The following is a 24,925-nucleotide window of genomic DNA, read 5'->3' as shown; positions in this document are numbered from 1 at the left end:
GAAAAGAAGAAGGATTTGCAGCTCAGTGTAGAAGACTTGGACAAGTAACAGAGGCTCGGCTGTTCTGGTCAAGCCCATGTGGATTTATCGTACTGCTAACAGCTTGCCAAGGTTACTGTAGGCCAACAACGTATCCTACTTTACCGGATGTTTGTTGAGCACCTGTATGAGCCAAGCACTGTGCTAATAAATCCTTTGGTAGATGGGAAATAAACCTGCTTTGAGATGTTTAGAGTCTTCAAAGTACACAACAGATCTTAGTCTTATTATGAAATTACCCCCCCCAAGAATGTAAGATCCATAAGGGTGTGGGGGGGGCGGTGTTTTACTTTTGTTTACTACTCTACTCCACAAATTAGCAGCGTTCATGGGCTGCTGTTGAATACTTTGAAATCTTAGAAGATGTGCCCTCCTTAAATACAGACTGTCTCTAGTTTAAAATTAGCAAGAAACAATCTGTAACAGGAACTGAGAGGTAATACGTTCATGACCTTTTAATAATTCACATCGAACAACGTATTCTTGGGTATCAGTGTATTTACCAATTCAGATAATTGTACACCAAAATTAAGACACATAAAGTACACGATTGGGACTTACCTGGTGGTCTAGTGGTTAAGACTCCGCACTCCCAATGCAGGGGTCCGGGTTCGGTCCCTGGTCAGGGAACTAGATCCCACGTGCCGCATCTAAAAAAAGATCCCACATGCCACGGGGAAGATCTTGCACGAGGCAACGAAGATCCCTTGTGCTGTAACTAAGACCCGGCGCAGCCAAATTAATTAAAAGTGCACAATCTTTAAGTATAAATCTTGATACATTTTTGCCTTGCAGTGTCACTCCAGTGCCCTCTGTTGTTCCAAAGGAAAATGGTATACAGAATCCAGTTCCATATCACAAAGTTGGGCAAGGAAGAGTGAACTTAGAGCTGAGAGAAAATAATTTGGCACAGGTAAGTAATGCCCTTTTTTATGGCCTTTCCTAGTCGATCTCTGACCCCCTCCACTCCACCCACCCCACAAGGAAATATAATCTTGACCTCTTTTCAGTTAATAACTTAGAAAGTGTTTTGCATAGTCATTTAATTCTGATGTACTTGATTCACAGAAAGGGCCGTAAGTGATTAAATACCATATCATCCAGGATAATAAATGGGCCATTTTTTTATATTATGGTTTGGGGTGTAAACTGGTATGGAGGGTAATTAGTATCTTTCTAAATTACAAATACATGTACCCATTGACTCAGCAGTTCGAATTCTAGGAATTTTTCTTGAAATATATTTGCTCTATATATTCCTTGCAGCAATATATGTAATAACAAGAAATTTGAATCAACCTAAATGTCAGTAGGGAATTGGTTAAATAAATTATGGTATATCCATATTGAATACTATATAGCTCTAAAAAAAAAACAATGAAAGAGCTGTTTACATAATGATATGAAAATATTTCTAATGAATATTTAAAAAAATAAAGGGACTTCCCTGGTGGTGCAGTGGTTAAGAATCCACCTGCCAATGCAGGGGACATGGGTTCGAGCCCTGGTCCGGGAAGATCCCACATGCCTTGGAGCAACTAAGCCCGTGTGCCACAACTACTGAAGCCTGCGCACCTAGTGCCCGCGCTCTGCAACATGAGAAGCCACCGCAATAAGAAGCCCATGCACCGCAACAAAGAGTAGCCCCCGCTCTCCACAACTAGAGAAAGCCCGCGCACAACAATGAAGACCAACACAGCAAAAAAAAAAGTGTACAATCATTGATTTATACTGAAGTATAGTATAGTATAGTATTTTCAGAGTTGTGTAACCATTACCCCTATCTAGTTCCAGAACATTTCTATTCCCCCCAAAAGAAACCCTATACCAATCAGCAGTCTCAAAGTCCCCCTCCACCCGGCCCTGGAAACCCCAAATTTACTTCCTGTCCAGATTTGCCTATTCTGGACATTTCCTTTAAATGGGGTCATATATTATGTGGCCATTTGTGTTGGTCTTCAAGGACAGAGGAGAGCAAGTGTTTGAGTCTTCAGAGCAGAAGAGGGACAATTTCAACTGGTTTTTATTTACATGATTCACCTATGAGCCAATTCCTGATGTACTTGTTTTCTGTTCATCTACACTCTTTCTTATACCCATTTAGCATGTGAGAACGTGGAGGCTAAGTGCCCTAAATGCTCCCCTCTCCTTTCTCTGCCTATTCTATTTTCTCATTCTCCAAGACTGTGATGTCTCCCACATTTCAATGATTTTAAATGTGAGGTCTTTTTTTATTGTTTTAATTTTATACAGTAAAATAAACAATTTTTAAAGGTAACAACTCAATGGATCTTTATACACATACATATTTTTATTGAAAAAAATCCACATATAAGTGGACCCACGCAGTTCAAACCCATGTTGTTCAAGGATCAACTGTATACCCCTGTGTGACAACAATCTACACCATATAGAATATTTATTTCCATCTCCCTAGAAAATGCCCTCTTCCCAGTTAATACATCCCTCCCAAGACACAATCCTATTCTGACATCTATCAACAATCTTTTTAATTTTAGCCATACTGGTGGGTATATAGTAATAGTATCTCATTACCATGATGTAATTCTTAACAAAGGTTGTTAAGGTTACAACCAATGTGGTACCTCAGCCCTCAGGCTGCTACAAAAGAGAGTTAGTAACTGGCAAGGGTTTGATGGCTTTGGCTGAATAATCAAGCAACCCCAATTTTTAGTTATTAGAATAGTGATAATTTAAATCATAACTCTATTTCCTCGTGTATATATAGAAAGAGATCTATTGCTATACATATGAATGAGCCAAGACGTGAGTCCTGCCCTCATGGAGCTTGCAGTCTACTTTTATAAGAAAGCTCTTACTTCTAGTTCATACAGCCACTAACATAGCGTAATTTACCTATTTGACAGATTTCTAAGAGGCTTTGAAGGCTTTGCTGTGCCCTGTTCTTCACTAACAGCTGCTTGTCCTGATTTTGTTGGTTGTTCTCACCAGTGTAATTATACATCAGTTAATGGTCCTTTCCTTCTTACAGTAATTAACCAAAACCATAAACTTTCTGCAAAATTTTATTTAACCAGTTCGACATCCCTCTTTTTCTGAGGTATTGATGATTATATTTCTTTTCAAAGCTTTTCACCAAACTACTCTCTAGAGCTCAAAAAAAGTCTTATTTTCTTATGTTCTTATGTTCTCCCTTTGATGATTCAACTGTCTTTCAAGAGTTACTTGACTTTAACTTCCAGCCCTTCTCTTGCAATTTTCATTTTGACTATCCTATTTTGAATTTCTAAGAGCTCTTAATTATTCTCTGAATTTTCCATCTTTTATTTTTCCATATAGCAATAGGACCCTGTCCTTGACCTTGGCTTGTGGATGTAATATCTTCTCTTATCTCCTCAGATTATTATTAGTTTTTTAAAAATATTTTGTTCTACTCTCTGCATTGCCTATTTCCTCTGAACTCTTTTCCTTGAGAGCCTGGTGATCCTTGGTTATCCTTTTATATTTAAAAGTAATACACTAGGGACTTCCCCGGTGGTCCAGTGGCTAAGACTCTGCACTCCCAATGCAGGGGGCCTGGGTTCGATCCCTGTTCAGGGAATTAGATCCCACATGCCGCAACTAAGATCCCGCATGCTGCAACAAAAGATCTTGTGTGCCATGACTGAAGATCCAGCACAGCCAAATAAATAAATAAATGTTTTTAAAAAATAAAATAAAAGTAATGCACTAAACAGCTGACTGGAAGCTCTGTAGGGATGCAAAATGCCTGTCAATTGGTGCCCTTCACTGTGTAGCGAAAAGGTAGAGAGCCAACTTTTCTTTTGGGGAAGACCTCCGTAAGTCAGCATCTATATTAGTCAGCCCCTTTCCGTTACAAACCACCACAAAATTTCAATGGCATACAGCACAAGCATTTATTTCTTCCTTCTCCCCTCTTCAGGTTGGCTCTGTTGGGCTTGGACCCAAGCCTCAAGTTGGGTTCAAGTCTGCTCCACATGTCTCTTATCCTCCTATACCAGTGTCTACCCATGGAATATTGTTCTCATGGTGAAAAGCAGGACAGCAAGACAGCAACCCAACCATGCAAGCTTATTTCAAGTCTCTGTTCATTTCACGTCTGCTAATGGGGCCAAGCAATTCACATGGTCAAAGACAAAGTCAAGGGATGTGGCACTATACCCTACTTACTATGAGGCCCAGCAAGAATGAGGATGTGAACTTTATTACACTGAACTTTATTCAGTGTAATAGAGTTAGGGAGTTAAGAATTGGACTTCCTTGGTGGTCCCGAGGTTAAGACTTTGCCTTCTAATGCAGGGGGTGTGGGTTCGATCCCTGGTCGGGGAGCTAAGATCCCACATGCCTTGTGGCCAAAAAGCCAAAACATAAAAACAGAAGCAATATTGTAACACATTCAATAAAGACTTTAAAAAAAAAAGGTCCACATCAAAAAAACAAAAACTTAAAGAATTGGGACAAATATTCCAATCTAACATTCCACTCAGTGTTTTCAAGCCACTCATTGTTTTCCCTAAACAGCCCTCCCATCTACTGTCGGGGTGAATAAAGCAAGCTACAAGTGTTCTTGAGAACAGGTAGGGGGATTAGGGCTCTCCCTGACCAGTGACAGCAGTCTGTCCTTTATTCCTCTCGTTTTCCGTCTAGCCCTCAACTACTATTAACCCCACTTGCTGCTCTCCATGTGCTTACTCTTCTTTTTTATGTGAGTACCACACTGCGAAGCTTGTGGGATCTTAGTTCCCTGACCAGCGATTGAACCCGGGACTTCGGCAGTGAGAGTGCTGAGTCCTAACCACTGGACTGCCAGGGAGTTCCCTACTTACTGTTCTTAAGTTCTGAACTTCTCAGGTTCAATTTCTCCAAAGAATACACCTCTGGTATCCTGTGGGAGTGAAGGAGGTAGACTTGCTCAATTGCCGGAGCTTTGAAAAAACTCAAACTAACCTCCTGCTTTCACCCCTGCCTTCTGAGGTGTTATGATTCCTAGTCTCTCTCATTAGTTTTCCCTTCTTCAGGTGCTTGTGTATTTACCTTTACTCGGCTACAGTTCCCACTGCATTATCTGCTTTTTGACAGCAGTAGTTGGGATTTACAATTTCATCAAAGATACAGTTTGTGATTTTGTTCCTCGTTGGTTTGGTTTGATTCTGGAGTGATTTCCAAGAGTTGGAGAGGCTAAACGGGTCTTCTATTCTCATCCTTAAAACTGGAACTCTAAAGGAGAAAAATAATTTTTAAGCTATCATGTGTTGATTGCTTACCATGTGCAAGGCACTTCTCTAAGCAATTTACTCACAGTACATTATTAAATCTTCACAAAGTCCTGAGAACTAAGTATAATTATGATTATGCCCATTTTACAGGTGAGGAAATGGGGGCTGAGTGAGGTGAAGGCCAAGGCCAAGGCCAACAGACTGGTAAATGGTGGAATCAAGATTATAACTCAAGTCTGTCTGTGAGTCTGCACTGTGAGTAGATTTCGTACATGGTGCCCATTTACCCTTCATCCTTTGCTAAGGACAAGCTCCCAGCCAGACTCCATGCCTGGGGACTGGGACTACACAGATCAATACAGGGGGCCCTGCTCTCAAAGAATTGACTATTCCTGAGGCTCCAGCTAGAAGTGCTTACCCTGTCCTTTATGTGGTTACAATTCTGCCAAAAGTATCTTTTAGAGAATGTACTCCTTAACATGCTATGTTTACCAGGCACTAGTATAGATTTCCTAAATTCTGAACATAGAGGTACCAGGAGGAAATTCTTTTGTATCTTACTCTCTCCGCCAGTGTTTGGCTGTCTTTGGATATTGACAAATCTGACACTTCCTGTAGAAAGTAATCATTGTCTAAAAACGTGAAGGACTGTAGAAATTGCCAAGTTCCATGTAGTTGTTTTTTTTAAATAAATTTATTTATTTATTTTTTGGCTGCGTTGGGTCTTCATTGCTGCGAGCAGGCGTCCTCTAGTTGCGGTGGGAGGGAGCTACTCTTGGTGGTGGTGTGCGGGCTTCTCATTGCAGTGGCTTCTCTTGTTGTGGAGCACAGGCTCTAGGCACACGGACTTCAGTAGTTGTGGCTCTCAGGCTCTAGAGCGCAGGCTCAGTAGTTGTGGAGCATGGGCTTAGTTGCTCCGTGGCCTGTGGGATATTTCTGGGCCAGGGCTTGAACCCATGTCCCCTGCCTTGGCAGGCAGACTCTTAACCACTGCACCACCAGGGAAGTCCAAGTTCCATGTAGTTTTTATCAGAAAACACTTCATGTTGTCAGTTTAGAAATGGTCTAAGAAAACCCCCCAAATGCTACACATTCAAAAAACACCACATTCACAATATAAATCTATCATCTCTCTTTTATAAAAATAAATTATTATAACAGTATTGTATGCTATAATTTATAAAGAGTCAAACATAAAAGTACAAGATAAGAAGTTAAAGTCTGCCTCACCCCGTTTCCTTCCTAATTTCCTAAATATCATGTGCTTGTTGTAAAAACTTCAATTGATATAGAATCTGTAAAAATAATAATAAACAGAAACCTCAAATAAAATAGAGTTGGGAGACCAGAGGGGTGAGTTCTCATGGTCTGGATGACAGCAGAGCCCAACAGGAAGAAGAAAGACTCCTCTTGTTTCCTGGTAACAACTCAGCCAATGAAAAGCCAGTCATTCTTTCTTTACTATAGCCCTCTGGACTTCCTTTCTCCTCTATAAAAGTTTCTCTTTCTCTTGCTGTGAGGGGACTTGCACTTGGCTCACCTTGGTTGCAGACCCCGAAATACAATTCTGTCCTGATCTTGAATAAACCCATTTTTGCTGGAGAAATAACCTGCAGTCTATTTGTTTTAGGTCAACAAAGCATATCCTCAATCCCATTTCCCACATGTAACTAGTGTCTGTTTTTGATATTTCCATCATCTTTTTCATGTAAGTTTAAACTAACTGACAGAAGTCTTTGGGATTGCTAACTATATTTTGCTGAGCATTCCTTGGGTACCACTAATTATGTATAAACTGGGAAAAAACATATTTCAGCCTTAGGGGATTTTGTTTCCTTTTGTTTTGATTGTTGTGTTTTGAAGTCCAGGCCCCAGTGAAAGTTTCCCATTGAAGAAGCCAGTCCCCACAGACCCAGCACAGGTCATCTCAACTGTAGGGTGGTTTTTAGCAAATGGAATATCACCTTTTAAATAACACTAATACTGGGAATAAGGAATTGTGTTACCGGGAAAAATGCAATTGAGATTCTCAAGATGGAGGACATGAGGAGGGGAAAGGGTAAGCTGGGACGAAGTGAGAGAGTGGCATGGACATAATGCACTACGAAATGTAAAATAGATAGCTAGTGGGAAGCAGCTGCATAGCACAGGGAGATCAGCTCAGTGCTTTGTGACCACCTAGAGGGGTGGGATAGGGAGGGTGGGAGGGAGATGCAAGAGGGAGGAGATATGGGGATGTATGTATATGTGTAGCTGATGCACTTTGTTATAAAGCAGAAACTAACACACCATTGTAAAGCAATTATACTCCAATAAAGATGTTAAAAAAAAAAAGATTCTCAAGACGAGATGCTATGGATTCCTTGTCTCCTTACCAAGGCAAAATACCCTTTGTAAAATGTACATTTATTGTGGTTTTCACCCTATAAAATTAATACATTCCTTTTGTAAAAATGTTAACATTACAGATATATGTAACATAGCAAATAAAAGTCAACCTACTCCCTAGCCCCCAGAAATGACAACAGTTTGGAATATATTCTTCCAAGGGTTTTTTTCCCCCTATAGAGCAAAACTTTTCTGTTTTCTTAATTTCCTAAATATTATGTACCTGTTATAAAAACTTCAATTGATAAAGATGCATATCAAAATTTAAAGTGAAAGTTTTCTCCCTTCCACATCCTAATTCTTAGAATTAGTTTGGTGTATATCTTCCTTTACAGACGTTTTTCTACATAGATACTAAGACATCTATGTGGCTTTTTTTTTTTAACACAATAAACCTATTCTGTAACATACTATTTTTCACAAAAAATATATCTTGGGCTATTTTCCGTGTCTATTCACGTAGCTCTGTCTTGGCTGTTTAATAGTTGCATAGTGTTCAGTGGTATTGGATATATCAGTCCTATTTACCCAATCCATTTTGGTTGTTTCCTTTTTACACATTTGTACAAGCATTTGTCAAGTCTAGTATAGTGGTTACCAGGATGGACTCTGGAGTTAAACTGCCTGGATTGATACCAATTCCAATTCCACCACTTTGTAACTTGTGCAAGTTACCAGACTCTTTGTGCCTCAATTTCCCCAGCGTAAAATGAGAATTATAACACTCTATAATAGAGTATACTGTAAGAATTAAATGACACAGACTATATACAATGCTTATCTCATTGCTTGGCACACCTAAGTACTCATTAAATACTGGTTCTTAATGTTTATCATTAACAATAAGATTAATAAATGGTCCCTATTATTATAATTATCATCATTCTCAAGAAAGCAAAAAACAGAGTAAATTGAGAAAGTAGTAATTAGTAGCTAATTAGTAATTAGTAGTTAAGAAAAATTATATCATTACCACTTAAAGATACTTATTCTACCTGACAAGTCAGTTAATGAAAGTGTATTTTAGGATGTGAAGAATTTTACATTAAGCTAGTTACACGAGAAAGTCTGAACGATTTGTGTTTTAAATAAGAATGAACAGGCCTCTGAGGCCCAGAAGGGAAGACATTAACTGGTAATTAGAAAAATCAATCTCTTAGCTGAAAGTTTTAATAGCTTCCTTTGTTCTTTCATCCTAACTGCTACCTGGACCTAAGCAGTGGCTGGAGAGAGGGCAGAGCTGTGAGGGTTCTTAGCGGGGCTTCCACTCAGGGCCTCATGGGGACTAGCAGCATCTCAGGGCGTGTCCTACATCTTGGTCACCTTAATATTGTGAATACCTTCCCACTAGGGATTAGTGTCCCTCTTCTATAGCTTAGGAAACTGAGGCTCAGAGACCATGTCATTTAGGGTTTCTGGTTTGCATCTCTCAGAAACCAAGTCTGACCAAAGTGAAGGGGATTTTTAAGCAGGGATGTTGGGAGCTCATAGGGTGGGAGGGGTGGCTGGAGAGCCTGAACAAGAAACAGGCAGGATCTCGCAGGTGACATGAGGCAGAGGCAGGAAGCAAGTCCAAGCTTTTCAACACTCAGATTTTGATTCCAGAATCTGGAAGCACCTGATGGCCAAATGCTTGAGAATGGGCGCACAGGCCAGCAGCTTTGGCATCACCCGGGAACTTGTTAGAAATGCAGAGTTTCAGGCCCCACCCTGGACTTCCCAAATCCAGATCTACATTTCAAGAGATTCCCCATATCTATGCATGCTACAATTTGGGAATCAGTGGGCAGAGCCCCTAAAAAACACCTAATCTCTGATCAACTTCCCCATGGGGAAGAGGTGATTCCTCAACAGGAAATCTGGGGAGCTGCTCAGAGAAGGAAGAGGAATGGACTCTAGGAGAGCCATAAAAGGCATCCCTGGGATTCCAGCACAGCCTGGTCTGCGTCAGGCTGCCTCCTCCTATCCATCCTCAGGACATGTGGACAGACAGTTCCTGTTGGCAGCAGGACAGGGTTTTTCACTCTAGATCAGATTTCTTGGAGCTGATGACATCTGGGAGATCTGAGAGAGGGCTCTGCTGTAACATCACTGATCTTTTTAAGCCAATGAATTTAAAAACCTTTTCCCTCCTCTTACATAACTTTTTGGACAAAGATGGAATGTTAAGACAGCAGCTGCACTCCTTCTCAGTGGTGCCTCTTTCACAGGAACCCACTATAGATTTATTGCTATATTAAAGGGAATAATAAAGATTAAAGTTTTGTAATGCCTTGGATCCAGGTGCCAAAGGACAAAGGAAGCACCTGGCTTTGCCAGCACAAAGGCTCTGGTACCAAAAAAGCAAGACGTGAGCACTGGAATGCCAAAGAAGGGCAGCTTCACATTCCTTCATCTGGCGTTGCCTTGACAAGGGGCTTCTACGTGAGAGGCCTCTTTGGAGACTTCCGCCCACCACTGCTGGAGCCCTGCCCCTCTTTCTGCCCAGGCCTGTCTTGCATGAGCATAGCAAGCCCACGAATGTCTGTGGTCAAAGCAGGGCACATGGACCGCTATCCTTGGTCCTGAACCATAGTTACAAGTTGCGGCAGTAATTCACAACCTGGCTGCAAATCTGAGTCAATGGGGAAGGTAGATAAATGTACTGATTGCAAAGCCCCACCCCCAGATATTTTGACTCAGTAGGTCTCTGCATTTAACAACAATAACAATAACAACCAGAGACCAGATGAATCTGATAGTCATTACATGGATTATAGCTTGGAAATCACTCTGCTAGGATATGCTTAGTGCTCCTAAGCCTATGTAGTAGGCACCCTGTTGCTTTTTTTCCTGTTCGACTTTATTCCCCAGTCTTCTAGAAATGCACCCTGGTTCTTATAATGGAGCCAGCCCAAAGGCAGATAGAGCTGAGGGATGGAGACCAGGTCCAAATGACCTTGTTTGAGCCTCTGAATCAAGTGGCTCTGAAGTCTGAAATTCCCCTGGACTTTTCAGGGCTAATACATTCCCTTTATTGCTTAAGCCAGTTTGAATTGGGTTTCTGTTACTTGTAACCAAATCTGACTAACATTTCTTAGGACTCTGGTGACTCTTACACATCTCCTAAGAATTCTCTCCTATGAATTCTGAATCAAACAAGAGAAGAGGCAGTGTGGAAGAGAAGAGCTGGGGCCAGAGTGAGAACAAGGAAAAGAAGCTGAAAAGTTGCCAGGGAGAAATAAGAATGGCTCCAATTTGGACAATGTGTCCAAATAATCAGTTACTAGGAATAGACTCTAGGAGAATTAAACCTCAAACAACCATGGCTTGAAAATCACTTGACTGAAGGAGAGTCAAAAGAATGGGTGGGCTCAGGGTACCAGAGGGGACCAATGTTAATACACCTCCGGAAGAGGTATCTTAGGTTGTGTCACCAAAGTGTTCACATATTTTTTTTTCATTTTCTATCTCAAAAACCTTGTTATTTTTACTCTGTTCCCCATATCTTTGGTTTATGCTACATGGGTTCCATGGTTGATCTCAGTCAGCTTTTTTTTTAAATTTATTTATTTTATTTATTTATTTTTGGCTGTGATGATGTTTACACCCCCAGGAATTTTAAACCCATAATAAAAAATACTGAAAGATCAAAAGGTTTTTCAGGACTGAAGGGAATAACCCCCAATGGTATAACTCCAGAGCATCATTTCTCCAAGTAGGTGGTACATATGGGAGTAGGGAAGCATGATAAAAATGCCTATATCCCTTCCATGTGGTTTTGAGAGTATTCCTGTCTGGCCGGGGCAGAAAAAAAGGTCTAATTAGTGGACGTTGAAGTGGGTTAACGTTTGCATTACTGAAGAAGGGAGAGTTGCTTGACAGAGATTCCAGGACACAGGTAATTAGACAGGAGGAGAGGATCTGATGAAAGACCACTGGGGAGATCTGAAAAACCAGGGTAAAACATAAAAGGAAGCTATTTTTAGGGACAGAGATGCTAGATCAGATTGCAGGACAAGCAGATCTAGGCATCTGGGAATGGTCATTAGAAATGGCTTGAAAGTCAGTAACTCTGAGCAAAAGAATACTTGGGCAAAGCTGTGTTATTTAAATGACTGTCAAGAGATGTGCAATTTCTTTTTTCTTTCTTTAGAGATGTGCAATTTTAAACAAATTCTGGAGAGTCTGATGCCTCTGAGCTATTTGCAAAGCCCAAGAAAAGGATCTGTCCCTTTTGGACAAAGGTTGCTCCTCTAATGTGGTGTAAAGTCATTAGATCATGAACATCATATTACACTGAACTTTTAAAATATTTTAGCTGAAAGTCTGGAGGAGGGAAGAAGCACAGAGTGGGCTCTGGGGACTGGTTTTCATCTGTTTCTTGGTCTGGTAAGTAGTCATAAGGGAGCTCACCTTGGATTATTTGTGAAACTATACATTGGTGTTATTTGAACTTTTCTATATATTTCACAATAAAACAGTGGAAAAAGTTATCCAAGTGCTAACAGAGAAATATTCTGAGTCATTGAGAAAGGATGTGAATCAAAGAGGAGAGAGCGTCCTCTAGGGGGATGTTACGATATGGCCATTAGAAAGAGTGTTTAGGAAAAGTTTTGATATGGGAAAATGTTAATGATATGGTGTTAAGTGAATAAGTAGGCTACAACATGTGTATGTACACAAATATTTATAAAAACTATGAAATACGTATAGGAAAAAGATTGAAAAGAAAGTGCTATCACCAGCCAGCTACCCAAATGAAGGGATGTTTATTTGGTAGCACCCTGGCTGCTTCCCATACAATAAATACAGGGTACCAGTTAAAATCACGTTTAAGGCTTTGATGGTCCAATCCCAGCACCGCCACTTACTAGTTGGGTCCCTTGGACAAACTGCTTAACCTCTCTGGGGACATAACAGTGCCTCTGGGGACATAACAGTGCCTCTGGGGACATAGGTCCTGGGCAAAACCTGCCAGTATGGTTTAGGGAGGTCTGATTTATTAGGCCCATTCCAGCCCAAGATCAAGGAGATTTTCATCGTCTGAACTGTTTCCTTAGTGTGGATGGAGCTGGTGATGATTGTTAAGGGTTCAGAACACCCTTGGGCCCATGACTTGCTACTGTCTGTTTTGTTGTGTAATGATGTTCCTTGATCCTATGGGGGAAGTTGGGAAGGGTGAATTGGATCCTATGGGACATTTAAGATGTACCTTACTGCAGCCTGCCCCTGTCCCACAAGCATCAGGGCTGGCTGGCGGAGACCAAGTTCCATCGACTTTGATCCCATTTAGGGAGACAGGCTTTGGAAATAATAAAAATCAAAATATTTCTCTGGCCAGATCACCAGTATAGAATTATTTTGGACCTATCAAATCTTTAAAGCCAACGTTTTCTCTCTGACCCTTGATAATCAACACTATCCTTGGTTGTCCTTTGGAAAAGAAGAACATTTATGATGAGCTTTAGTCAAGGAGAATTCCTCAGGTGAGCATGGGCCAACATCCCTTTCATGTTTCCTCATTCCATTCTAGGTTAGAGGAACACAATCAGAGCTTTTAAAGTATCCTCTAAAATACCTCCCTTGAGGTCTTGGAGATTTAGTGAGAACAGAGCAGCAGCCAGGGACTCAGTTTCTAGTTCTCTAGCCAACCAGCTACAGAATTAAGGACAAGATGCCCCACACCTCAAGGCCTGGATTTCCACTTTAAAATCGGGTTTGTCCTAGTCCATGGTTTCTGGGTACAAGAAATCAAAGTTGACTCAAGACAACCCAGGTGAAATATGTCTGTGCAGATACTGAGTGGGAAGAGAGAGAGATGACTCAAAAGCCAAGCACAAGAAGCGAGGTACAGCAGGCAGGGCGTTTTTTTTTTAATAGAAAACTTTTATTATAAAAAACACATGTATATTATTTTAAAATTTAGCTCAGGGTGTATCAAAGTATTACTTGCTTTATTCTTGCCTTTTCTTATTAAATCCAGTATGTGGTGAATGGGCTATTTCCTTTTTATTCTTAGGTTTTATAATAATATGTAAAGTTATTATTCCATTTTTCCTTTCTGCTCCATATACTACATAGGTCTGGAAACAATAATTTCTTTTTAACTTTTAACCGATTTCATTTCTTTTTATGGTAAGGAGCGGTAATTAGGTCCCCTGATTTAAATTGTTCTAATTTATACTTAAATTGTAACCCTTATACAAACAAACTCTTATTCATCAGGCAGGGCTTTGTGGGAACACTTGCTGTCTGCCTCTCTTGGGGGCAGTGTGGGTGTGTCTCTTGGATGGGTTCTGCTTCTCACTGCATTCCCCCATTCTTCTTTCCACTTTGAGTGCCCAACAAATGACTATGACCCCTTCTGTCTCAAAGTCCACTCCAAGAGATGACATTGGATTGATCATCTCACATCTGTCAGGGCAAGGATAAGTTACAAACTCTTAGCTGGTCTTTCAGTTGGCTCTTTGAGTAAAATATCCATCCCTGGCCCAGGACCATGGTTGGGAGTGGGTGAGTGCAGATCTCTCCTCGATGAGGCTTGGTCGGGCAAGCGATGAATTCCATCATTTGCAGAAATAATAAAAGCCTCATCTGACAAGGATCATATGACATAATTGTGAAACTGCCTTAGGAAGAATCAAGGGTAAGTTAAAGTTATTCTAATTATTATTCAGAATTATTAGAACAAAGAATGAGAGTCAGGAGGCTACTTGAAGAAGTTCCCAATGGCTGAATCTGATATAGTTTGAGCAAAAAAGTAATGACAATGATGGATTAGTGCCCTCAGTAAAATATCTATAAGTCCTGATGATATAAATAGTTGAATGAACTTTAATATGTAGGAAAAGGGGAGGCTCCTCCTTAGAGCAGAATTCCAGTTAAATAAAAATTCAAGGAAGGATTAAAATAGAAAACCACCAACTGGCAAATAACACAGTAATAATTATTGCAAGTGAGGATCATTGATGGATACCAAAATTCATGGGCAAATGTATGATAGAAACAGGGTGTTACATAGTCTCAAAGCTCTCCCAAGATACTTATTAATTGCAAAGGGGAAAATAGTAACTTTACAGTGGAGAAATACGGCAGACACATCCTTAACTAACTGTTCAAAGTTAACATCCCTAGTAATGCAACATATTAGCATTGTATGCCTTTTGATATGCTGCAAGGAGAAGGACACACATCACTTCCATGGTGTTCTGTTAAAAATGCATAACCTGAATTTAACCATAAAGAAACATCTTATAAACCCCAATTGAGAGACATTCTATAAATTACTGGACAGTGCTCTTCAAAAGTGTCAAGGTCATAAAAGACAAAACCAAAAAACAAAAACAAAACTGAGAAACTCTCCAAGACAGGAGAAAATTAAGGAGACATGAAAACTAAATACAGGGTCCTGGATTTGATCCTGGGCCAGAAAAAGATCATTAGTGAGACAATCGGAGACATCTGAATAAGGTAAGGAGATTACTAGTAGTAGTATGTCAGTACTAGTTTCCTGGTTTTGATAATTGTCTCGTGGTTAGAGATGTTGTTAACATTTGGGGAAGCTGTAGAAAGGTTATACAGGAATTCTTGTATTACTTATACAGTTTTATCTTTAAGCCTGAAATTATTTCAGAATTCAAAATTAACAAGCCTAAGAAATAAAATAAGAGAGCTCATTAGTACTGATGTGGAATAATCTCCAAAATATATTATTGAGTGAAAAAGAAGTTACTTTTTGTGTAAAAAGGAGTCTGTCACTCATTCTCACATTCCCTCTCACACACACACACAAACACTCTTGAATCTACGTAGAATATGTCTTGAGGAAAATGCAAACAATTGGTGATAGTGGTTGCCACTGGGTTGGGGAACTGGGAACCTGACAGAGTTGGGAGAAATACTTTTGAGGATATAATTGTTTTCTATGTTGTTTGAGGTTTAAAAAAAAGATCATGTCTTGCATGTCTTATCTTTAAAATATCATTAAACTACCAAAATCTGTTTGTCTTGAGAAACCTGGATTCATTTCACCAAACCTTACTAGGGCCAGATATCCCCTTTTCAAGATCTTCAGTCCTGTGACTTGCCTGGTGGTGCCGTGGTTAAGAATCCGCCTGCCAATGCAGGGGACATGGGTTTGAGCCCTGGTCCGGGAAGAACCCACATGCCGCGGAGCAACTAAGCCCGTGCACCACAACTACTGAGCCTGCGCTCTAGAGCCTGTGAGCCACAACTACTGAAGCCCGCGCGCCTAGAGCCCATGCTCCGCAACGAAGAGTGGCCCCCTCTCGCCGCAACTAGAGAAAGCCCACGCACAGCGATGAAGACCCAATGCAGGCAAAAATAAATAAATTTATTAAAAAAGAAAAAAAAGATCTTCAGTCCTCTACAAAACTTCCCTATCTCTCTAAGATAAGAACATAAGCCGATGTGATTATATTTCTTCCCAAACATATATTCCCATGGAAACTGAAGGGCAACAGTCCAAGAAAGAGAAGCAAAGAAAGAAGCAAAGGATATTCATTTATTTATGATTATTTGAAAATGTTCAGGTCACTTTCCGATTTCCACTTATGTTCCATGAATGCTTTGAAAAACACCAAATGTATAACAATTCTGCCATTAAAAAGCATGAGTTTTATTACTAAAACCAGGTAAGAAGCCCCCTTTAGTGTTAGGCAAGGTCTGGATAACTAGGACCAACATATAAAATGTACAAGTCTGTCTCCTTGTGCATTTGAATCTAGCTGGTGCAAGTGAAGCCTTTTTTGAGAGAAGTTTGATCACAGGTATTAAAATCTTTAAAATGTGCAGAAATGAGACTTCCAGCTATGACAATATGAAGAGGTAGGCAAATATTCTCTCACCAAACACAAGGAAGAAATCGAAGAAATGATCAAAATCAAACCATTTCAAGGCTCTGTAGATCAACGAAATGCAAATAACAAATTGAGAGATGTTTATTTCTAGCGAATTTGCTGGAACTTTGTGTAAGAACAATAGGAGTCTGCAGCCTTCTTGGCCAGGACAGCTTCCATCCCACCACCCAGCTTGGTAGGTGCAGCTGATTTACTAGAGCAGGACAAAAATTGAAAACCAGCTTGGTTGCAAGTAAGTAGGGGCAAACTTGATTTGGAATGGAGAGTGAAAAGTCCATGCTCAATAGCATTGTCAGGACAGCAGCAAGCCCAGTAGAAAAGGAACATAGAAAGCCTGCAGCTTGGCTTGCCTGGGGCTGTGGTCCCAGGTGGGATGGGTGGTGGATCAGTTCGATAGGAAGGCTCTGGAAGCGATAGGGTGATAGAAGGCCTAAGTAAGCTCTCCACATGTCTCCAGCTGACTGGAAAACTATACACACGTTCAGGGAGACATGAGAGGGCCCAGGGAAAAGTGAAAGCCACAGCAGACTTGGGAATGCCCTCCTCACCCCACACACAGACCCATCAGGGAAGGGTGAGAATGTTATGGGCTCGAGGTGCTTAAATACAACCTCTGCCCGAATCAATGGCTAACTACTAAGCTATGTTGACACATGGGTTCCCTTAGGAAGTCAGGCTAAAAATAAGCATAAAAATACTGAGCAGAGACATCAGCTGCTATACACTGTGGGGAAGACAGATTCTGCAGATTAAGTTCAGGCAAGTTACTAAAACCAAACCAAAACAGAACAAAACAAAGAAACAAACTAAAAGAAGCCCTCAGGAAAGTAAATCAGAATCTCTAGGTGCTATATAATATATTATCTTGAATTCTCTTCAGCTTTTGACAAAAAACTACGAGACATACAAAGAAACAGGAAAGTGTGGTCCGCACAAAGGAAGACGCTCTATTGAAACAGACTCTGAATGAGCCCAGATGTTGATTTTAGCAGAAAAAGATTTCAAAGCAACTGAGTTTTGTTTTGTTTTGTTTTTTTTGTTTTTGAGGAAAGAAATGGAAATTTTTATTTGAGCCATCCTGAAGATTATAACCTGGGAGACAGTCTTTCAGAAAACACTGAAGACTGTTTCCTTAAGGCAACTATTTTAAATATGCCCAAATAATTAAAGGAAACCTTTTAAAAAACTAAAGGAAAATATGACAAAAATTCAATAAATCGAGAACCTCAAAAGAAAATATCAACTAGACTAAAACAAAACAAATGGAAACTCTAGAGCTGAAAACAACCAAAATGAAAAATTTCATCAACTGGATAGGCCCAACAGTGGATTTGAGAGGGCAGAAGGAAGAATCAGTGAGCCTGAAGATAGACAGTTCAGTAGAAATTATCCAATCTGATGAACAAAGGGGGAAAATATAAAAGAATGAAGAAAAATGAATGGAGCCTCTAAGACCTGTGGAACAACATCAAGCAAACCAACTTACATGTAATGAGAGTCCTAGAAGGAGGGGAGAGAGAGACATAACAAACTGAAGAAATAATAGCCAAAAATGTTTCAAGTTTCATGAAAAGCTCAACAAACCCCAAATAACACAAACACAAAGAATCCATACCTAGATACATCATAGTAGAATTGCTAAAAGCCAAAACAAAGAGAAAAGGTTGAAAGCAGCAAGAGAAAAATCACTCATTGTGTACAGAGGATCCACAGCACAATTAATGACTCATCATCAGAAACGAGTCCAAAAGGCAGTGAAGTGGCGTAGAGAACTAAAGAAAAAGTCAACAATTATAGAGTCAGCAAAACCATCCTTTAGAAATGAAGACGAAAGACGTTTCCAAATAGACAAAATCTGAGAGAATTTGTTGCTAGCAGATCTACCTTTTAAGAAATACTAAAGGAAATCCTTCAGGTGGACAGGAAATGACACAGATGGTAACTTGAATTCACAAGAAGAAATGAAGTACATCCAAAATGCTAAATATATGGGCAAATTAAAAAGAGTACATAGGGGCTTCCCTGGTGGCGCAGTGGTTGAGAGTCCTCCTGCTGATGCGGGGGACACGGGTTCGTGCCCCGGTCCAGGAAGATCCCACGTGCCGCGGAGCGGCTGGGCCCGTGAGCCACGGCCGCTGAGCTGGCGCATCCGGAGCCTGTGCTCCGCAACGGGAGAGGCCACAACAGTGAGAGGCCCTCGTACCGCAAAAAAAAAAAAAAAAAAAAAGAGTACATAAATATAAAGATTTCTCAGGTCTCTTAATTTCTTATAAAATATGACTGCGGAATAGAAACCATTGATTTGACACTTTGAACATGTGAACTTCATGGGACATAAATTATACCTCAAAACTGTTCAAGGAATACAAAAATACATACAAATTCTAACACTGTATTGTTGGATTCCTAACATACATATGTGGCAAAAGCACAAAAGAGGGGGAGGAAACGGAGCTTTATTGGAACAAAGTTTCTACGTTTTACCAGAATCAAGTCAGTATTAATCTGGAGTAGACTGTGACACATTAAGCTGTGTATTGTGGTCCTTGGCACTACTGATACTTTGTGTCGGGAACTGCTGTGGTGGGCTGCCCTTTGCCTTGTAGGGTGTTCAGCAGCATCCCTGCCTCCTCCTAGTAGCACACCCCTACTCCCAGCTAGGACCAATAAAAAGGTCTCTAAATATACCCTATCCAGATGGCTGGAGGCAGGGGCATCGCCCCTAGTTGAGAACCACTGTCCTAAAGCAACCACTGAGAAAATAATCCAAAGAAACAGAGTTTAAAATCAATAGAAAAAAATCAGAAGAATTAGAATAATACAATAACAATGTTTGTTTAACACAAAAGTCAGTAAATGAGCAAGGTATAATAGATACAGAAAACAAATAGTAAGGTATAATAGATACAGAAAACAAATAGTAAAGTGTATGATTTTCAATCCAATCTTATTAATAATTACATTAAATACTCCAATCAAAAGACAGAAACTGGGGCTTCCCTGGTGGCGCAGTGGTTGACAGTCCGCCTGACGATGCAGGGGACACGGGTTCGTGCCCCGGTCCGTGAAGATCCCACATGCCACGGAGCGGCTGGGCCCATGAGCCATGGCCGCTGAGCCTGCGCATCCGGAGCCTGTGCTCCGCAACGGGAGAGGCCACAACAGTGAGAGGCCCGCATACCGACAAAAAAAAAAAAAAAAAAAAAAAAGACAGAAATTGTCAGATTGGATAAAAAAGCAAGCTCCAACTATATGCTGAATATAAGAGACACACTTCAGATTCAAAGACACAATTAATTGAAAGTTAAAGGATGGAAAAAGATACACTATGCAAACAGTATCCAAAAGAGAGCTGGAGTGGCTATTTTAATATCAGACAAAATGGACTTTAAGACTAGAAATAATACTAGAAACAAACAGGGACATGTCATAATAATAAAACGGTCATGACATCAAGAAGATATAACGCTTATAATTGTATGTGCACCTAATAATAGAGATTCAAAACACCTGAAGAAAGCTGACAGAATTGAAATGAGAAATAGAACAACCAGACAGGACCTCAGGAAGGATATACAGCACCTTCCAGTTAGATCTAACTGACAATTATAGAACACTCCACCCAGTGACAGCAGAATATACATTCTTTTCAAGCACACTTAGAACATTCTCCAGGATAAAAATAACAGGATGAAAAAGCAAGTCTCAATAAATAGGAAAGGACTGAAATCATATGAAGTATGTTTTCTGACCACAATGAAATTAAATCAGAAATAAAAGACAGTAGGAAATTTAGGAATTCCACAAATATTTGGAAATTAACACACTTGTAAATAACTCATGGGTCAAAGCAGAAATGGCAAAGGAAAGGTTTTCTAAAGGGTCGCTGTATCTGTAACAGGCCCCCTGGCTAATAAGCAGTTAAACCAGAATTTCCACAGAGGTCTGACCCAGCCCAGAAACCAGAGCCTTGAGTGCTTACTTCCCTACCGAGGATCAGGTCTTAATAAGTGAGTGAAAATCCTGAAACAAGATTCTGTTTCTCCTCCTGTTCCCAATAAGACTGGCTTATTAACGACACCCAAAAACGCATGCAAGGGGCTCAGGAACCTCTGCTTTCCATAGAAATTCAGGTTTCCCCATCACCACCCCCTCCCCCGAAGGAGAAAGCTGGAGATGACAGAAAAGAATGCAATGTCATATTTAATGGAATGTTCCAATTCACTAGTAATAATATTATCCCATTAGAGTCTATCAGTCAAAATGTCTCATATCAGAGAATGAATTATTATTTAACTAGGTGTTAAAACCTTACTTCAAAAGGATCCATTCATATAATACATCACAATATCCTCAAGTTGAGAATGTGGGTCATCTTGGCACTTCCTGTGTCCTGCTTTCACTGCAGGCAATTCTCAAAACCAGGGCACTGAGTGTCAGCATTGAACGTCCCCAGTCAGACAGGGAGGCCCAGGCTCACATTAGGCACATTTACAGAATCAGGCCCAGCAAGGGGATATAGGTTTCAGGAGGCAGCTTCATGTCTGCTGGGAAGCACGGGCTTTGGAGTTAGACACGCTGGGTTTGAGTCCTGGCTTTTCTGCACTGTGCCCCTGAGCAGCAAATCACTTAACCTCTCTGAGCCCATTTCCTGTCATCTGCAAAATAGGAATGATGAGCTCTACCTTATAGGTTGCAGTGAGGAGCATGACAGGATGTGCGTTGGTGTGTATGTATGTATGCATGTGTGTGTGTGTGTGTACATGTATATATAGTATCCTGAGCTCTTTACCTTCCCCCACTCATCCCAACCTCTGTTAATCTCTGCAATTCCAATTGCTCAGCCCCAACATCTTGAAGCCTTTTTTTAAAAAATGAAGTATAGTCAGCTTACAATACTATATTAGTTTCAGGTGGTACCACATAGTGATTCAATATTTTTATGGATTACACACCATACCAAGTTATTATAAAATACTGACTATATACCCAGTGCTGTATATTACATCCCTGTGACTTATTTATCTTATAACCGGTAGTCTGAACCTCTTAATCCCCTTCACCTGTTTCACTCTTCTCCCCCAGCCCCTCCCCTCCGGCAATCACCGGTTTGTTCTCTGTATCTCTGAGCCTGTTTCTGTTTGTTCGTTTTGGGGTTTTTTTGTTTTGTTTTGTTTTGTTGTTTTTAATTCCACTCCTGGGTATTTATCCGAAGAAAATGAAAACACTATTTTGAAAAGATACATACACCCCAATGTTTGTTGCAGCATTATTTACAATAGCCAAGATATGGAAGCAACCTTAGTGCCCATCAGTAGATGAATGGATAAAGATGTGGTGTGTATGTTCAATAGAATATCACTCAGCCATAAAAAAGAATGAAATTTTGCCATTTGTGACAACATGCACGGACCTAGAGGGTGTTATGCTTAGGAAAAGCGTTTTTCTTTCACTCCGCACGTATAATCCATCAACAAATGCTGCTGGCTCTATCCTTTAAATACATCCAAAATCCAACCACATCTCACACTGCTGGCACCCACCCGGCTCAAGCCACAGTCTAAGTCCCCAACATTTTTTACCTCCTGACTGGTGTCACTGCTTCTGCCTTTTCTCCCTCGCAGACCAGCAACCAGAGAGATACTATTAAAATGTGAGATACTTTCTGTTCCTGCTCAAAGCCCTCTGAAGAAAAGGGTTTGGCAATTCTTGAGCCTGTGGCCGGGGTGCACCTTGAGGCAAGGGTGATTCCTTGACCCAGAAAGGATGGGAGAGACGGAAAGTACAGGGAGGAGCTGGATTTGGGAACTGAGTTTCCACAAGCCTATGCCACCAGCTACTTTTAGGGCCCTCGGGGCCGCGCTTACCTCCAGCAGGTCTCCAGAAGCAGGATGTAGAACCAGAGCACAGGCTCGAAGGCCAAGAGCGAGAGCAGGGCTCACCTTTCTTCCTAAGCTTCTGCTCCCCGAGCTCCAGTACTCTCGCCAGCAGCGCCCTTGTCCCCCGCGCCCCCCTCCGCCACGATAAAGAAAAGAAAGCAAAACTGGCTCCACCAGTTTCCTCTGAACCAACAGGCCAATTTAATCAAAGCCCACAGCATACAGCTGTGCTGAAAAGAACTGGCTCCACCTGTACCATGAGCTGCTGATGCTTATTTTAAAAAACATCTTTACTGAGGTGTATTTGATATACGTAAAAATTGTGCATATGTAATATATACAACTTGATGAGTTTGAACACATACATACACCTGCAAAACCATCACCAAAATTAAGGGAATAGACACAGCCATCGCCTCTGAAAGTTTCCTTATGTCCCTTTGGTTTGGTTTGGTTTTTGTGGGATTAAATGAGATTACCCTCTTAAGAAATTTTTAAGTGCATAATACAGGTTCTGTGCCATACAGCACGTCTCCAGAACTAATGCATCTTGCATAAGTGAAACTATACCGATTGAAAAACTCCCCATTTCCCCTCCCCCCAGCCCCTGGTAACCACTGTTCTAGTCTCCGTTTCTAGGAGCTTGACTATTTTAGGTCCCTTACGTAAGTGGAATTATTCAGTATCCATCCTTCTGTGACTGGCTCATTTCACTTAGCATAATATCCACAGGTTCATCGGTGGAATCTTAAAGAGATTTCTGCCCTCCTGTGTTCATTGCAGCACGGTTCACAATAGCCAAGGTATGGAGACATGTCCTAAATGTCCATTGACAGATGAATAAAGAAGATGTGGTGTTTACATACAGTGGAATATTATTCAGCCTTAAAAAGAAGGAAACACCATGAGCTCCTGAGAGGAGCTTCCTGTGGAGCAGGAAGGACATGCAGGTTGAGAAATAGTAGACAGAGGTCTAGAACATAAGGCCAGTGGGGACTGGGTTACTTTGGAGTTGAGGGAGAGATGGTGTAAAGTAATTCGAGGAAGGAGAGTATTAAGGGCCCAGAGAAGAAATCACAGGAGTTTAGAAGTTCTTTCTAATTGCTCTTAAGGAACTGATGAACCTTGTGACCAGGTTTTCCTCATGTTTCATTTATTGCAGCATAACAAATCACCCCCAAACTCAAATTTAAACAATGAGAATTTACCATTTCCTACAAGTCTACAGGTGATTTCGGTGGTTCCTTGGTCTTGACCACGTTCATTTACACAGCTGCTATCAGCTGTGGGATCCACTGATCATCGCTGGGCTATCTACCTCCCATGTTTGGGCAGGTCTGCAGGCTGGTCTAGGGTGGCCCAGAATGAGACACCTGGGCTGCCACCCACGTGCTCTGTTATCCTCTGGTAGGTGGTGGTAGAGGCCCCAGAGAGACAGAACATAAGTACGCAAAGCCTCTGGAGGCCTAGGCTTGGAATGGACGTACCTGCCATTTCTGCCACACTCCTTTGGCCAGAGCAAGTGGTAAGGTCAAACCCAGAGTCAAGATGGGAGGATATTATCAAATGTGTGGATCCAGGGAGGGGAGAAAAATTGGGACCATAATCAATCTACTGTACCATCCCAGCCCCAATTTCAAATCTGCCACCCCACCGTCAGAGAGGCCCAGTGAATGACAGAATCATTAAGACTTCGGGATCTGCCAGACTTGGATTCAAACCTACTTCCTTGTGTGAGTGTGTTTGGGCAAGTTACTTAACCACTCTGGCCTTGGGCTCCTCATCTGCAAAAGGACAATAATAATCCCTCTCTCTCAGGGCTGCGAGGATGAAATGACATGCACTGTGAAGAGGCTCAAGGATTGATTATAACATGTGGGGCTTGGAGTCGTGGGGGAACCGCAGGGAAACCCTAGGTGCCCCTCTTTCCTCCAGTCTTTAAGTGGGACATGGAGGATGGGAAGGAGATAAGGAGGAAAGGATGAGAAGGATTAAGGGTGGGTGGAGAGGGTTGGTGTGGTGAGAGCCCCCGTGCAGGGCCTCAGGAGGAACTTGAAGAAAGCAGAGCGCCCTTCTGTGCAGTCACAATGGCCCTGCTGTCCGAGCATCTGCAGGCATTCATCAACCCTGGAAGCAAACACAGCTGACTCTCTCCAGGGAACAGGGAAGAAAGAACAAGTCATGAATTCATCAAGGCAGCTCAACTACTCCGGGAAAGGGGTCTTTTTTTTTTTTTGGCCGCACGGCAGGCAGGATCTTAGTTGGCCAACCAGGGATCAAAACCGTGTCCCCTGCAGTGGAAGCACAGTCTTAACCACTGGACCACCAGGGAAGTCCTGGAAAGGGGTCTTGTGTCACCCTCACCTGACATGACGGGGCTGTGGCCTCTCCCCTGACTGGCTTCTGCACACATCTGTTTGTGTGTTTGCATGTGAGAAACAGGCAGAGACAAATGCTCCCTGAGAAGAAAAGAACTTCATTTAACAATAAGGCTACAGAAGCCAAGAGACCATCTGGCTTCTCCTCCTAGTTTCACAGA

At 41.3% G+C, this 24,925-nt stretch overlaps 1 pseudogene; it reads left to right on the top strand.

The window, feature by feature from the left end:
* The window catches only part of LOC117308545 (serine/threonine-protein kinase MARK2-like), a 29,687-nt pseudogene that overhangs the window by 582 nt on the left and 4,180 nt on the right, over nucleotides 1-24,925 (top strand).

This window comes from Tursiops truncatus, chromosome 16 (assembly GCF_011762595.2).
Source record: "Tursiops truncatus isolate mTurTru1 chromosome 16, mTurTru1.mat.Y, whole genome shotgun sequence".
NCBI classification, from domain to species: Eukaryota; Metazoa; Chordata; class Mammalia; order Artiodactyla; family Delphinidae; genus Tursiops; species Tursiops truncatus.
The sequence above is the reverse complement of the archived record's forward strand: the minus strand, read 5'-3'. Positions and strand labels throughout refer to the sequence as shown.